At 58.9% G+C, this 8,332-nt stretch overlaps 6 non-coding genes across 6 annotated transcripts; all 6 read left to right on the forward strand.

Annotated features, from left to right (window-relative positions):
• Positions 1-197: 197 nt before the first annotated feature.
• LOC138223572 (U2 spliceosomal RNA) lies at positions 198-388 on the forward strand. The gene has a single exon (XR_011181964.1). It is a non-coding gene; the product is annotated as a U2 spliceosomal RNA (small nuclear RNA).
• Positions 389-1,201: 813 nt separating this feature from the next.
• LOC138223357 (U2 spliceosomal RNA) lies at positions 1,202-1,391 on the forward strand. The gene has a single exon (XR_011181805.1). It is a non-coding gene; the product is annotated as a U2 spliceosomal RNA (small nuclear RNA).
• Positions 1,392-2,206: 815 nt separating this feature from the next.
• LOC138223363 (U2 spliceosomal RNA) lies at positions 2,207-2,397 on the forward strand. Its single transcript, XR_011181811.1, has one exon. It is a non-coding gene; the product is annotated as a U2 spliceosomal RNA (small nuclear RNA).
• Positions 2,398-3,216: 819 nt separating this feature from the next.
• LOC138223573 (U2 spliceosomal RNA) lies at positions 3,217-3,407 on the forward strand. Its single transcript, XR_011181965.1, has one exon. It is a non-coding gene; the product is annotated as a U2 spliceosomal RNA (small nuclear RNA).
• Positions 3,408-4,225: 818 nt separating this feature from the next.
• On the forward strand, positions 4,226-4,416 carry LOC138223574 (U2 spliceosomal RNA). Its single transcript, XR_011181966.1, has one exon. It is a non-coding gene; the product is annotated as a U2 spliceosomal RNA (small nuclear RNA).
• A 3,231-nt stretch (positions 4,417-7,647) lies between these two features.
• On the forward strand, positions 7,648-7,842 carry LOC138223427 (U2 spliceosomal RNA). Its single transcript, XR_011181863.1, has one exon. It is a non-coding gene; the product is annotated as a U2 spliceosomal RNA (small nuclear RNA).
• Positions 7,843-8,332: the final 490 nt, after the last annotated feature.

The following is an 8,332-nucleotide window of genomic DNA, read 5'->3' on the forward strand; positions in this document are numbered from 1 at the left end:
CGTTGACAGGAGATCCAAGAGCAGGGCCCCCGCCCGGGACTGGCGGGCAGGCAGGCGAGCAAGCAGGCAGGCAAGAGAGGGGGAGAGCGGAGTCCGGGCGGCCGGCAGCCGCGTGCGGACCGGGCTCCCGAGGCGTCGGCCTGCGCCGCTGCGCGCCAGCCGGACGCCCGCGCGCCCGCCCAAGGCCGGCGTCGGGCATCGCTTCTCGGCCTTTTGGCTAAGATCAAGTGTAGTATCTGTTCTTATCAGTTTAATATCTGATACGTCCCCCATCGGGGGACCACATATTAAACGGATTTTTGGAACAGGGAGCTGGATCAGGAGCTTGCTCCGTCCTCTCCACGCATCGGCCCGGTATTGCAGCGCCTCCGGGAGCGGTGCACCACCTTCTCTCAGCGGTGAAAAGACAGACGTAGCTAGCAAGCAAGCAAGCAAGCAAGCAAGCGAGGTGGACTGGAGCTCCTTCTTCTCGGGTCTCGTCTCTCGTCCATCTGTGTGTCTCTCTCTCCCCCTCCCCCTCCCCGTCTCCGTTCCCGTGCTCCCTCTGTGCACTTTCCCGCGTCTCGACTCTCTGGCAAGCAGGCCGGCCCCCTTTTCGGCTCCCGTGCGTTTTCCCTCCAAAAAACTTAGTTTTTTCAGCCTTTTCCCAGGGAGGCAGGCGTGGCTTTTTGTGTGTGTGTGTGTGTGTGTGTGTGTGTGTGTGTGTTGGTGTGTGTCCCCGTCCTCGCAGGCGGGCCCCTTTCGACAGCCGGGCGGTTTCCCTCCAAAAAACTTAGTATATACACCTTTTCTTCCTTTTTTTCGGCAGGCGGGCAGGCGCGCGCGTCTGTGTGTGTGTGTGTCCCCGTCCCTCCGAGAGAGCGCTGCCCCTTGCCTCTGCCCGCAGGTGCCGACGGTCCGCTTTCGCTTGCAGCTCGCTCGGCACAGCTGCTGCTGGTGGGAGGGGCCTAAGCTAAGGAGGCCGGCCGGCTGGCGCCCCCCTGCGGCTGCGGTCGTTGTCGGGCCGTTGACAGGAGATCCAAGAGCAGGGCCCCCGCCCGGGACTGGCGGGCAGGCAGGCGAGCAAGCAGGCAGGCAAGAGAGGGGGAGAGCGGAGTCCGGGCGGCCGGCAGCCGCGTGCGGACCGGGCTCCCGAGGCGTCGGCCTGCGCCGCTGCGCGCCAGCCGGACGCCCGCGCGCCCGCCCAAGGCCGGCGTCGGGCATCGCTTCTCGGCCTTTTGGCTAAGATCAAGTGTAGTATCTGTTCTTATCAGTTTAATATCTGATACGTCCCCCATGGGGGACCACATATTAAACGGATTTTTGGAACAGGGAGCTGGATCAGGAGCTTGCTCCGTCCTCTCCACGCATCGGCCCGGTATTGCAGCGCCTCCGGGAGCGGTGCACCACCTTCTCTCAGCGGTGAAAAGACAGACGTAGCTAGCAAGCAAGCAAGCAAGCAAGCAAGCGAGGTGGACTGGAGCTCCTTCTTCTCGGGTCTCGTCTCTCGTCCATCTGTGTGTCTCTCTCTCCCCCTCCCCCTCCCCGTCTCCGTTCCCGTGCTCCCTCTGTGCACTTTCCCGCGTCTCGACTCTCTGGGCAAGCAGGCCGGCCCCCTTTTCGGCTCCCGTGCGTTTTCCCTCCAAAAAACTTAGTTTTTTCAGCCTTTTCCCAGGGAGGCAGGCGTGGCTTTTGTGTGTGTGTGTGTGTGTGTGTATGTGTGTGTGTGTGTGTGTGTGTCCCCGTCCTCGCAGGCGGGCCCCTTTCGACAGCCGGGCGGTTTCCCTCCAAAAAACTTAGTATATACACCTTTTCTTCCTTTTTTTCCGGCAGGCGGGCAGGCGCGCGCGTCTGTGTGTGTGTGTGTCCCCGTCCCTCCCGAGAGAGCGCTGCCCCTTGCCTCTGCCCGCAGGTGCCGACGGTCCGCTTTCGCTTGCAGCTCGCTCGGCACAGCTGCTGCTGGTGGGAGGGGCCTAAGCTAAGGAGGCCGGCCGGCTGGCGCCCCCCTGCGGCTGCGGTCGTTGTCGGGCCGTTGACAGGAGATCCAAGAGCAGGGCCCCCGCCCGGGACTGGCGGGCAGGCAGGCGAGCAAGCAGGCAGGCAAGAGAGGGGGAGAGCGGAGTCCGGGCGGCCGGCAGCCGCGTGCGGACCGGGCTCCCGAGGCGTCGGCCTGCGCCGCTGCGCGCCAGCCGGACGCCCGCGCGCCCGCCCAAGGCCGGCGTCGGGCATCGCTTCTCGGCCTTTTGGGCTAAGATCAAGTGTAGTATCTGTTCTTATCAGTTTAATATCTGATACGTCCCCCATCGGGGGACCACATATTAAACGGATTTTTGGAACAGGAGCTGGATCAGGAGCTTGCTCCGTCCTCTCCACGCATCGGCCCGGTATTGCAGCGCCTCCGGGAGCGGTGCACCACCTTCTCTCAGCGGTGAAAAGACAGACGTAGCTAGCAAGCAAGCAAGCAAGCAAGCAAGCGAGGTGGACTGGAGCTCCTTCTTCTCGGGTCTCGTCTCTCGTCCATCTGTGTGTCTCTCTCTCCCCCTCCCCCTCCCCGTCTCCGTTCCCGTGCTCCCTCTGTGCACTTTCCCGCGTCTCGACTCTCTGGGCAAGCAGGCCGGCCCCCTTTTCGGCTCCCGTGCGTTTTCCCTCCAAAAAACTTAGTTTTTTCAAAGCCTTTTCCCAGGGAGGCAGGCGTGGCTTTTGTGTGTGTGTGTGTGTGTGTGTATGTGTGTGTGTGTGTGTGTGTGTGTCCCCGTCCTCGCAGGCGGGCCCCTTTCGACAGCCGGGCGGTTTCCCTCCAAAAAACTTAGTATATACACCTTTTCTTCCTTTTTTTCCGGCAGGCGGGCAGGCGCGCGCGTCTGTGTGTGTGTGTGTCCCCGTCCCTCCCGAGAGAGCGCTGCCCCTTGCCTCTGCCCGCAGGTGCCGACGGTCCGCTTTCGCTTGCAGCTCGCTCGGCACAGCTGCTGCTGGTGGGAGGGGCCTAAGCTAAGGAGGCCGGCCGGCTGGCGCCCCCCTGCGGCTGCGGTCGTTGTCGGGCCGTTGACAGGAGATCCAAGAGCAGGGCCCCCGCCCGGGACTGGCGGGCAGGCAGGCGAGCAAGCAGGCAGGCAAGAGAGGGGGAGAGCGGAGTCCGGGCGGCCGGCAGCCGCGTGCGGACCGGGCTCCCGAGGCGTCGGCCTGCGCCGCTGCGCGCCAGCCGGACGCCCGCGCGCCCGCCCAAGGCCGGCGTCGGGCATCGCTTCTCGGCCTTTTGGCTAAGATCAAGTGTAGTATCTGTTCTTATCAGTTTAATATCTGATACGTCCCCCATCGGGGGACCACATATTAAACGGATTTTTGGAACAGGGAGCTGGATCAGGAGCTTGCTCCGTCCTCTCCACGCATCGGCCCGGTATTGCAGCGCCTCCGGGAGCGGTGCACCACCTTCTCTCAGCGGTGAAAAGACAGACGTAGCTAGCAAGCAAGCAAGCAAGCAAGCAAGCGAGGTGGACTGGAGCTCCTTCTTCTCGGGTCTCGTCTCTCGTCCATCTGTGTGTCTCTCTCTCCCCCTCCCCCTCCCCGTCTCCGTTCCCGTGCTCCCTCTGTGCACTTTCCCGCGTCTCGACTCTCTGGGCAAGCAGGCCGGCCCCCTTTTCGGCTCCCGTGCGTTTTCCCTCCAAAAAACTTAGTTTTTTCAGCCTTTTCCCAGGGAGGCAGGCGTGGCTTTGTGTGTGTGTGTGTGTGTGTGTGTGTATGTGTGTGTGTGTGTGTGTGTGTCCCCGTCCTCGCAGGCGGGCCCCTTTCGACAGCCGGGCGGTTTCCCTCCAAAAAACTTAGTATATACACCTTTTCTTCCTTTTTTTCCGGCAGGCGGGCAGGCGCGCGCGTCTGTGTGTGTGTGTGTCCCCGTCCCTCCCGAGAGAGCGCTGCCCCTTGCCTCTGCCCGCAGGTGCCGACGGTCCGCTTTCGCTTGCAGCTCGCTCGGCACAGCTGCTGCTGGTGGGAGGGGCCTAAGCTAAGGAGGCCGGCCGGCTGGCGCCCCCCTGCGGCTGCGGTCGTTGTCGGGCCGTTGACAGGAGATCCAAGAGCAGGGCCCCCGCCCGGGACTGGCGGGCAGGCAGGCGAGCAAGCAGGCAGGCAAGAGAGGGGGAGAGCGGAGTCCGGGCGGCCGGCAGCCGCGTGCGGACCGGGCTCCCGAGGCGTCGGCCTGCGCCGCTGCGCGCCAGCCGGACGCCCGCGCGCCCGCCCAAGGCCGGCGTCGGGCATCGCTTCTCGGCCTTTTGGCTAAGATCAAGTGTAGTATCTGTTCTTATCAGTTTAATATCTGATACGTCCCCCATCGGGGGACCACATATTAAACGGATTTTTGGAACAGGGAGCTGGATCAGGAGCTTGCTCCGTCCTCTCCACGCATCGGCCCGGTATTGCAGCGCCTCCGGGAGCGGTGCACCACCTTCTCTCAGCGGTGAAAAGACAGACGTAGCTAGCAAGCAAGCAAGCAAGCAAGCAAGCGAGGTGGACTGGAGCTCCTTCTTCTCGGGTCTCGTCTCTCGTCCATCTGTGTGTCTCTCTCTCCCCCTCCCCCTCCCCGTCTCCGTTCCCGTGCTCCCTCTGTGCACTTTCCCGCGTCTCGACTCTCTGGGCAAGCAGGCCGGCCCCCTTTTCGGCTCCCGTGCGTTTTCCCTCCAAAAAACTTAGTTTTTTCAGCCTTTTCCCAGGGAGGCAGGCGTGGCTTTTGTGTGTGTGTGTGTGTGTGTGTGTGTATGTGTGTGTGTGTGTGTGTGTGTCCCCGTCCTCGCAGGCGGGCCCCTTTCGACAGCCGGGCGGTTTCCCTCCAAAAAACTTAGTATATACACCTTTTCTTCCTTTTTTTCCGGCAGGCGGGCAGGCGCGCGCGTCTGTGTGTGTGTGTGTCCCCGTCCCTCCCGAGAGAGCGCTGCCCCTTGCCTCTGCCCGCAGGTGCCGACGGTCCGCTTTCGCTTGCAGCTCGCTCGGCACAGCTGCTGCTGGTGGGAGGGGCCTAAGCTAAGGAGGCCGGCCGGCTGGCGCCCCCCTGCGGCTGCGGTCGTTGTCGGGCCGTTGACAGGAGATCCAAGAGCAGGGCCCCCGCCCGGGACTGGCGGGCAGGCAGGCGAGCAAGCAGGCAGGCAAGAGAGGGGGAGAGCGGAGTCCGGGCGGCCGGCAGCCGCGTGCGGACCGGGCTCCCGAGGCGTCGGCCTGCGCCGCTGCGCGCCAGCCGGACGCCCGCGCGCCCGCCCAAGGCCGGCGTCGGGCATCGCTTCTCGGCCTTTTGGCTGCGATCCCAGTACGTGGCTTGACCGCGGCTGGGAAAACAGTCATAAGGAAGTGAAGGCGGCGGCGGGAAGGATTGCTTTCGGAGGAGCCATCGAGGATTTGGGATTGCTGAAGGAGCAGAAGACGCTTGGACCAAGATGACTTCGACGATCGGCGGACGACCTTTTTTTATGGCGGCGGGGGATCCTCTGTCCCGAGAGGGGCAGATGAAAGACACCGTGCGTTTTGTTTTGAAGAGCCTGGATGTTGGGGAACGGTTTGTGATTCGGGGCGTTTTTGAGAAGGAAATTCTGCATAAGATGTTTGGAATTACGGCTGAAGACACGTTTTGTCTGCAAGATTTTCCAGCCAAAGGGATTTTGAACCTGACTTTGATTTCGCCGGCTATATGCAACAGGGTATGGAGCAAAGCGATGGAGTTAAAAGACAAAGAACCCTTGAGTTTTTTTCTGTTAGAGCCACTATTTGCGAGGGAAGTACGGCCTCTGTACGTACAAATGCACAATCCCTTTGTACCAGAGGCAGAGATTGTGTATTTTTTGAAACGGCATGTGGACGTGGTGAGTGCGGGGAGGAAGATGTTGGACCCTGAACGTTATTGGAGTGGGAAAAGACAGTTTTTGGTTCGTTTTAGAGCTAAAGCCTCGGAAGCTGGGGGTGTGATGCACCCTCCAGCCAATTTTTCGATAGGTCCGAATAGAGGTTTTTTGCATTATTCAGGGATGCCTGCAGGTTGTAGGATTTGTGGGGAATTAGGCCATTTGGCCGCCAAGTGTGAAGCAGTGGTGTGTCGACGGTGTGGGGAGTTGGGACATGTGACAAGCGGATGTACAAAGCGTGCTGCGTGTAATTTGTGTGGAGATCCGGGACATCTGTATCGAGCCTGCCCGCAGAGGGAGCGTACATATGCAGCCGCAGTGACGGAGCTGAGAGGCCCGGAGACGGGTCCAAAGGCCACTGTCACCGCTGACCAGCAGGAGGCGGAAGGGGTTGTCTCTTCCGGAGGCGACCAAGATGCGATGGTTTCGGCGTTGGACAATCAGAACGGGATTGATATGGAGGAAGACAGGATGTCTACGTCTTTGGGAGTGCAAAACCTAAGGGAACAGGATCTGGGACACGAGGACTTGGTGCCTCCTAGTCGTGTGTCAGGACTTTTGAGGGAAGCCGGGGGTGAAAATAAAGAGGTCTCAGGGCAGTCTTCCGGGCAGTGCTCGGTTGTTTCCGGGCACAGCACGGGTGTAGGGTTGGAGGAGGGCTCATCGGGGGTGGGAGAGAGGCCTGAAGAGGGAAAGGGAGAGTTTCAAGAGGTGTGTACAAAAAGGCAGGGGAAGAGGAAACATGGGAGAGAGGTAGCAGAGCCTAAGAGCAAGGAGGGTAGGTTGAATGGAGGTGACCCCAATCCTTTTGAGGTTTTGGAGGTTGAGGGATTGGGGGCAGAGAGTGAGGCGGGAGGTAATAGTGGTGAGGCTTTGGGTCAGATGGGGAGTTTAGAGGCTGTTAGAGGTGCAGAGAGTATTGGGGAGGGTACGACAGGTGAAGAAACAGGGGGAGAAGGTAGGAAGGAAGCGGGTGGAACGGAGAGGTTTTTGGGGAGGGCACGAATGAAGAAAGGGCTCCGAGCTAAACTTATTGCCTGGAGGGAGGAGCGTAAGCAGAGAGTTTTCTTTGCAGATAAGGTCCCTGAATGGGAGGATTGGTACGATGGTGTTAGATTTCAGGAGATGGATGTACTTGTGATTGAGGACAATGCTTTTGTGGATCTAAGTAGTGAGGGGGAGCTCCTGATGAAGGGGTCACGAGAGTTGGAAATGCAGCATAAGAGCGTGCATATTGAGTACGTATTGAAAGATCATTTCCTTGTTGGGATCCGTGCTTTGGGGGAGACTGAATTGGAATGTGCACAGTGTGTCGCTAGTTTTGACAAACTGTTTGGGTTTATAGTACGAGACAGCAGTGATGAAGACAGCGACAGAGAGGTAGTACCAGGGACGGAGAGTGTGATGGAGTGTAGTACTAGTGCTGGAGGTGGGAAGGTATAGGAATTTGCATGAGGGGTGGTTTTATGGTAATGAGGAGTATTGATGTTTTGTGTATTATGCTTTTGGGATTGGATTATGTTTGTATTGTGTAATGACGTTTTTGGTTTGTTAAGTAAGGGAGCGGGTGGGTTTTGAAGGGTTTGTTTTTGTAGAAAATGATGACTTGCCATAAAGTGTAGTTATATAGGGTTTTGATGCCCTGTGTTGGTAAGTGTTGTGGTTAGGTAAGAGGGTTGTTGAAAGCTTTTGTTTGTATTGGTAATAAGTTAAATGAATATTATGATTATGTATGAACTGTAGATTTAGGTTGGAATTTGTGTGAATGTGAAGTTAATGAAATATTTTATGAACTGTTTTTCTAATAAAAAAAAAAAAAAAAAAAAAAAAAAAATCTGTTCTTATCAGTTTAATATCTGATACGTCCCCCATCGGGGGACCACATATTAAACGGATTTTTGGAACAGGGAGCTGGATCAGGAGCTTGCTCCGTCCTCTCCACGCATCGGCCCGGTATTGCAGCGCCTCCGGGAGCGGTGCACCACCTTCTCTCAGCGGTGAAAAGACAGACGTAGCTAGCAAGCAAGCAAGCAAGCAAGCAAGCGAGGTGGACTGGAGCTCCTTCTTCTCGGGTCTCGTCTCTCGTCCATCTGTGTGTCTCTCTCTCCCCCTCCCCCTCCCCGTCTCCGTTCCCGTGCTCCCTCTGTGCACTTTCCCGCGTCTCGACTCTCTGGGCAAGCAGGCCGGCCCCCTTTTCGGCTCCCGTGCGTTTTCCCTCCAAAAAACTTAGTTTTTTCAGCCTTTTCCCAGGGAGGCAGGCGTGGCTTTTGTGTGTGTGTGTGTGTGTGTGTATGTGTGTGTGTGTGTGTGTGTGTCCCCGTCCTCGCAGGCGGGCCCCTTTCGACAGCCGGGCGGTTTCCCTCCAAAAAACTTAGTATATACACCTTTTCTTCCTTTTTTTCCGGCAGGCGGGCAGGCGCGCGCGTCTGTGTGTGTGTGTGTCCCCGTCCCTCCCGAGAGAGCGCTGCCCCTTGCCT

Source organism: Lepisosteus oculatus, chromosome 16 (genome assembly GCF_040954835.1).
Source record: "Lepisosteus oculatus isolate fLepOcu1 chromosome 16, fLepOcu1.hap2, whole genome shotgun sequence".
NCBI lineage: Eukaryota > Metazoa > Chordata > Actinopteri > Semionotiformes > Lepisosteidae > Lepisosteus > Lepisosteus oculatus.